Source organism: Mytilus californianus, unplaced genomic scaffold (assembly GCF_021869535.1).
Source record: "Mytilus californianus isolate M0D057914Y unplaced genomic scaffold, xbMytCali1.0.p SCAF_11, whole genome shotgun sequence".
Lineage (NCBI taxonomy): Eukaryota > Metazoa > Mollusca > Bivalvia > Mytilida > Mytilidae > Mytilus > Mytilus californianus.
In genome coordinates this window covers 58,852,376-58,859,402 of record NW_026262593.1, presented here as the reverse complement: position 1 = coordinate 58,859,402, position 7,027 = coordinate 58,852,376, and the positions used below count along the sequence as shown (strand labels likewise).

Below are 7,027 nucleotides of genomic sequence, written 5' to 3'. Positions count from 1 at the left end.
AATCAAATGGCAAAATCAAAAGCTCAATCACATCAAACGAATGGATAACAACTGTCATATTCCTGACTTTGATCAGGCATTTTCTTATGTAGAAATGGTGGATTAAACCTGACTTTATAAGTCAAACATGTATGAACAAAAAGATAACTATTTTGTTTATATTTAAGTAATACAAATTGTAAACCTGCTACGTAACCGCCTCCCTTAAAAAGATATTGATTGATTGATTGTTGGTTGCTTAACGTCCAGTGACAAATATTTCATGCAAGTTCAGGACAAGAACAAATTAACAATCAATACAATAGGTAGATCCTGAAGTAGAGGCCGTCCGGGATGGAGGTCGGAGAAATTTAGATTGCCCCTTGAAAATCTGGGTATATTTGATGTGGACAGAAACTTCGCCTTGCAACAGGCCACATAAGGAGCCCTCAAAGAGTTGTTACAAGTGTTCTTAACGTGCACAGAGCGTGGCATTCTCTCTACACGAGGCATCGAATCTAACGTCCACGATCATTTTGACCGAACGTGGCTGTGTACTTTTACGAAAAAAAAAAGATAATAATAAAAACGTATAAAACAAAATGTTGTTTTATTTTCAGTTTGTCCATTCATTCCAATGTGTGAATTTAGAAGATGCCTTTCGCCATATGTTTCGCCTAATGTATTTCAAAATGAGTGTTTGTTTTGTAAATACGAAAATGCACCCACACGTTTTAAAAGAGCATACAAATACAATAACAGCTCAATCGCGTGTGAAAGTAAGTATTATCATATATAATTTGGTTTAGTCAGTACTCATTGCTAGTTTATATGCAAATGCTATTTGAAATGCACACTGTAAATTTACTGATAAAAAGGACTAATATCACAACATGTCACCTTGATCACAGCAATGTCATAGTTCATTAGTTTTCAGAATTTTCTCCCTTTGTTAGTCGACAGAGATTAAAATTAGATTCATGATCTTCAATTTTCTTTCTCGAAAAGTCTAAAAAAAATGTTAAAGAAAAATAAAGTGATGAAGATGTATAATGCTGATTATTTGGGTTTTGATTAAATTAGATTTGCTTATATTTAGAAACCTGTTCTTGGAGAAGTGACAGTAATAGATGTTTTCCTGGTTTTTGCTCAGATGAATATATGACAAGCTGTATCTGTGTAGACGGGTTTAATAGTACATCTGAACATTGCAGTCGAAGTAAGATTTTTTTTAATCACACAGTTAATAATTGAAACACGACTGATTCTTGAAGAGGAATTCAGCAATGAAAAATTAAGAGGACATTATCAGAACGACACATCTCAATTTATTCAAACCACAGCAAAAAGTAAAACTTGGCATGTGCGTTGATTAATATTTTTTTGTAATAGTGAAAATTAAAAAAAAAAAAATGAATCCGAAGACAAATATTTTTTTATTACATGTAGTCATGCTTGAAAATCTTTTAAAATCCTTGTTATTTTTTCATTGTTTTTGAAAGAATGCCCATGTTAAATGTGTGCAAAATCTAGAGAGAATAATTTCCAGCCAATTTTTCAATGGCTTATACTTCGAAAACAAGGAAACGGACCCTTCATTTTTTCTGTTTTCTTAGTTCTGTTTTCCATATGCTTTCAATTATAAGAAGCTTGTTATTCTGAAACAGAGTAGCGAACATCCTTAAGTGAGCAAACAAACATAAACAATGTCACTCTATACGCAGTAAGGGAGCAATCATTTAACTTCAAACAAACTGGGGGGGGGGGGGGGAGAGGGGGTGTTCTGGGTTTTTGTCTGAGTCAAAAATTTTTTTTAGTTTTTCGATGCTATCAATCAAATTACTTTTTTCAAAATTTAACACTATAAGGTATGGGGAAAATCTGGATTCAGAATATTTTTTTGTCATCTGCTTGACCACAATTTTTTTTTCCATCAAATTGGGGATCAGAATATTTTCTTTAGAAAAAAAACATAATCCCCCCTCCCCCCCTCCCCCCCCCCCCCCCCCCCTGGGTCGTTAAATGGTCGTTCCGTAACAAAATAACAAAGCAACATGGAGATGAGTTCCGTTTAAACAGTTTGACTTTTTATATCAAGGAGAAAACATATAGTGGAGTGACCAAGTCAACAATTTCAATTTTAAGGGACCACCCCAACTGCAGGCTAAATTATGAATTTTCGTTTAGAGAAATGTTTAAACTTCGTAGACTCGAATGAAAAATAGAACAAATTTGTAAGATTTGAGGTCAAAGTTCGGAAGTTGAGTTTTTCATTGGTATAAAAAAAAATCACAAGGGGTTATAAAAAGTCAGGAAATAATATCTGAATTGTGAAAAAGGCAAGACATTACTCCTATAACGAAAGAATAAACAATAACAGTTCACTTTCGAGTCAATTTGGAAAAAAATTGTAATCACCAAATGCCTATTTTAAGGGACATTCAGTTGGGCAACAAGAAAAATGCAAAACAGGAAATGGCTTTCAATTGATATTTTGTACAGTACATGTACATTTAAAGATATATTTCTGTTTTTTACGCGGTTTATTAAGAAGTAGTCGAAGTTTTTTTTTTTTTTTTTAATTATATACCGCTTGCGAGACGCAAATATTTCACTAAGTAACCGACAAAAATGGTTTAAATGAAGTACAGATTAGTAAACATATATTTTTCTGTTGTGAAAATTGAGATTATATGGGCAGGAATTTTTACATGAGCAGCCTACTATGAACCCCTTAAAAAGAGTTGCTGCAAGGGTCCTTTAAATACCACGTGCACAACATTTTCATTGTTCTTCTCTGGGTTAAACATTAATCATCGTTAAAGATGAAACCCCCATCCCTGAGTTCTACTGTAATATATGTATACGAAATATTTTTCCAGTATTTCTGACTTTACATAATTTGTTCAAACATTGTTTTCATCGTAGTCTTCTTCGAAAATTGCTTCGTGAGTAAAATGATTCCTACATTCCTCAAACCCTCCACACGATCAAATACTTGGACAAACCGAACTCTGTGTGTTGCATACACAACTTTTATTTCAATCTCTTCACCCTTGCATGTAAAAACAAGAAAATATGATGACATAGGTCTCTCCAGGAAAACCCGTGTGTGTTCTCAATTCTTCAAGCAAATGTGTGATCTTTATAAACAGTAAAGAAATCGTCAATGCCTTAGTGCTTTTGGATAAGACAAAACATGAACTTCGACTGTCAAGGAACGCAGTCCATACTTTTGGTTCAATACTTTTTATACAGTTTATGTTTCTTTATCAATTGAAAATGCTTTAAATAAAGGAGCCATGAGAGCATCATAGGGCAGTATTAATTCTGGGACACTACGATTAAACTGTTCGCAAATAAGAATAAGCTTACTGTATTTAGAGCATAAACTCCAGAGTCAACACATATGTCATCTAGCCCAGCTGAAGTTAATAACTTACTAACTGTTGCTATAAAAGAGAGATGAAAGCCCATGACATTCTCAATTTCTTAAAATGTGGGACTAAAAAACGTCTGCCATAGACCATATTTCTTATTTGGCTTTAGCATGCAATTGCTGGTCAGACGTTTGCACAACATTTTGCTGAACATATCCAAACATTATTTCATAGTGGTAATTATAATAAACTGTTGCTATGTTCGGTGTAAATGACTGGAGCATAAGGTAGAAACGTATATACAAATTTGAATTCTGACAGCCTTTTGTAAAAGCTGGTCCGAATTGGGGAACATTTTGTTAGTGTTTTCTGTACAAATTGGTTTTGCATCTAAGTTTTGTCTGAAATAAAATGGATAGATATCCAAGACTCCGAAGTATCGATGTTTTCCTTTTTTTTTTAGCTTGTCGATTGGTAAGCATGACATAAGTTTGTTATTAAAATCATCAAACGTCAAAGATCTGTCTAGTTCAAGTCAAATTTTAAAGGAACTTACGCCACTGTCCCAGGTTAGGGGAGGGTTGGGCGCCCGCTAACATGTTTATCCCCGCCACATTCTGTATGTGCCTGTCCCAAGTCAGGAGCCTGTAATTCAGTGGTTGTCGTTTGTTGCTGCGTTATATATTTGTTATTTGTTCATTATTTTGTACATAAATTAGGCTGTTAGTTTTCTCGTTTTAATTGTTTTACATTTGTCATTTCGGGGCCTTTTGTAGCTGACCATGCGGTATGGGCTTTGCTCATTGTTGAAGGCCGTACGGTGACCTATAGTTGTTAATTTATGTGTCATTTGGTCTCTTGTGAAGAGTTGTCTCATTGGCAATCATACAACATCTGCTTTTTTATATTATGATAGCGTTTGAAGTGTCTGTTTTCTACTGAAAGACAGCCATAAGTTTGGAGTGAAAAGTATTTTTACCATCAATTGTCTCAGCATTAATGTCAATATAATAAGCTCCCGCTTAAATTATATGAACACCTTCTTGAAATGCAGCAATACCATAAGATAAATATGACATGTTTGGATTTTGCCTATTTCCTAATTTTATAAGGAATAAATAGTGAGATATTTTCGTACTTCCGAGTATCATGCACGAAAGCTATGGGAATTTAGATTGTCATTTACATTATTCTTATCCACACTCAAGGTGTAGTTGTAACGGAAATTTTACATGAAATGGTATGAAAAAATAGTTGCTTAATGTAACTATACATTCTGCTATTGCTAAGACTTTAGACATCTTGCCGTCAGGAAGTTCAGAAGTAAATACCCTCACCATTGTAAGCTTAAACATCACCTATCCACAACAAGAACTTCTTAAGCAAGCAAGGAGTGCTGTATGGCATATGAAATAGATATTTTAGATGTTGTTGGGTAAGTCCTATTTGTTCTTTCTAAGGACTACATTTATGTAGGAATTATTGAAGCGGCTGCGTGTAATGTTTGGTCTTCATTGGTAGTTATTGTCTCAATTTCCGTTTCAATTTCTGTCAGTATTTATCCATATTTTACATGGTTAGCTGCTTGAAAGCCTTTCGAAATCAGTGAAATACTGAACCCTACATTTGATTCTCCCTGCCCTTTTTGTTTCCGTTTAACGATTGATTTTGCATAATGTTTTTCAAACTTACACTGTAGTTTGACTGAATCGTACTTTGTTTTCAATTCATGAAGTAGGAAGCAGCAGTATTGATCAGTATTTTACCAAAAGAAAAGACATATCAAAGGCTTTTTGTGCACAAGCAAGCTTAAGTCTTCAAGGATAACACAAAACAGGCAATGAGAAGCCTTCTCGTATATGTAAAACATTTAACTCATCGTAAAATCTTCTTTCTTCCGATTGCTAAGTTGAAAAAATAACAGAGCAATCCCTGTAGTAAAGGGCCTTGGTTTTAAACTCTTGTGAAAATGGAGTGACTTTATTTCTTAATGTCGTTTAGATAATTTAATTATTTTTTATGGAGCCCTTCGTCAGATTCATTGAAACGTAGATTTTTTTCGAGTTTCTACGATTTGTGCTTGCAGAACATACTAGCAGTCCAGTCAAAAGGCATGGGCATTTATCTGGTCATAACAGACTAAGATATATAATAAAAAAAGTTTGCGAAGATGTCAGCATTAGTGAACTACTATGCGTAGATATATTCTCGGAATAACAATTATCCGCTCCAATTTCACTTTAATTGTTGAAAAAAAACTATTTTCAACTTTTAGAAAAAAACACGATAAAATATCATTTTGGCAAAAATTTATCAGTCAAAATCTTTTTAAAGTATTGTTGAATAAACCTGTGATACAAAAATATCAATACCAACATATTTGACAAAAACACGAACAATAGTATGATGAATTTCTGAAGCGATTCGTCAAGAAAAAGTAAATCTACATCGTATCGGTAGGAGAAATAAATCCGAGAATTCATAGAATTATTATGTATATCAAAATATGTCGGAAAACGTGAATTTATTAGAAAAATCTAGCCGGAGAGGTCTCATAACTGTACAAAATGAAGTTTTATAACTTTTTAGCGCGAAAAATTTGGAAAATATCGATGCAATGTAAATTTACAAATGTTGTAACCACTCCGTGGAAATAGAACAGAGTGCATATTATTCTTAAAACTGAGTGATAACGAACAAAAATAAAAGCAAAATAGAAGAAATTATAGTTTTACAATATAAATTAGTCTTTAAACTCTTCATAAAATGCCAAATGAAGAGTTTGATGACTAATAAAAGAAACCAAAAAAAGTAAAATAGTGTGTCGTGTTGCATTTAGAATGAAAAAAAGCAACATGTCTTTTTATTTCCATTTTTTTAAAAACTGCACCGTAGGAAATGGCTACAACCGGGAAAATAGAAAGATTGATGTATTAGCTTTGCAAAAAAAAATTATTTTCAGCCTGCAGTTATGCCGGTTCATTAAAGTCGTAAAATAAGCACGCTTTTCTTGATTTGTCACTCCACTAATAGTCTTTTAAATGGGGTTGTCCATATTCTGATTATTCGAGGCGTATACTAACTTTTTCATTTATTTCAGTTACTAAAGAAATAAACATCACCGACGCCCATGTGCGATTTGTCGATGCAGAAGAAACAACGGTGACATCGCCAGAAGATATTAATTCCCCTCGATCAGTCCCGAAGAAATGGACAAATAATGTACTTCTACAAAAGTTTGAGTTGTCTTTAGGGGCAACATATGACGTATCTGGCGTAATACCCAAGTTTGGCGAGTATAACGATACTAATGGAAGTCTCTCTCATTTCGTCATTGATTTTGCCTATGGTATAATAGCAGGGAAGATGAAAGCTATATTTGTTAGAGGTATAATAATCATTTGGTAACGGATTTATCAATTAACATCAATTTGAAAATTTTATCTTTTACTAAGCTTAAACCCTTGTAAAATTTGACATCACTGAATTAGACTTAACACCATGTTTCAACTTACATGAACAACCCAGCAGTTGCCATATGGAGAAGGGTCTGCTGCCCCTTTTGGAGCTCATAAGATCACCCCCGGATGTTAGTGGTGTTTGGCTTGTTTAATCTTTCGATTTTTATGTTGTGTTTTGTATACTGGTGTTATTCTTTCGGTGGGTTT

General features: G+C 33.7%; 1 long non-coding RNA gene across 1 annotated transcript; it reads left to right on the top strand.

Annotated features, from left to right (window-relative positions):
- Nucleotides 1-693: 693 nt before the first annotated feature.
- LOC127721010 (uncharacterized) lies at nucleotides 694-6,741 on the top strand. The gene is made up of 3 exons (XR_007991031.1): nucleotides 694-758; nucleotides 1,079-1,198; nucleotides 6,460-6,741. It is a non-coding gene; the product is annotated as an uncharacterized LOC127721010 (long non-coding RNA).
- Nucleotides 6,742-7,027: the final 286 nt, after the last annotated feature.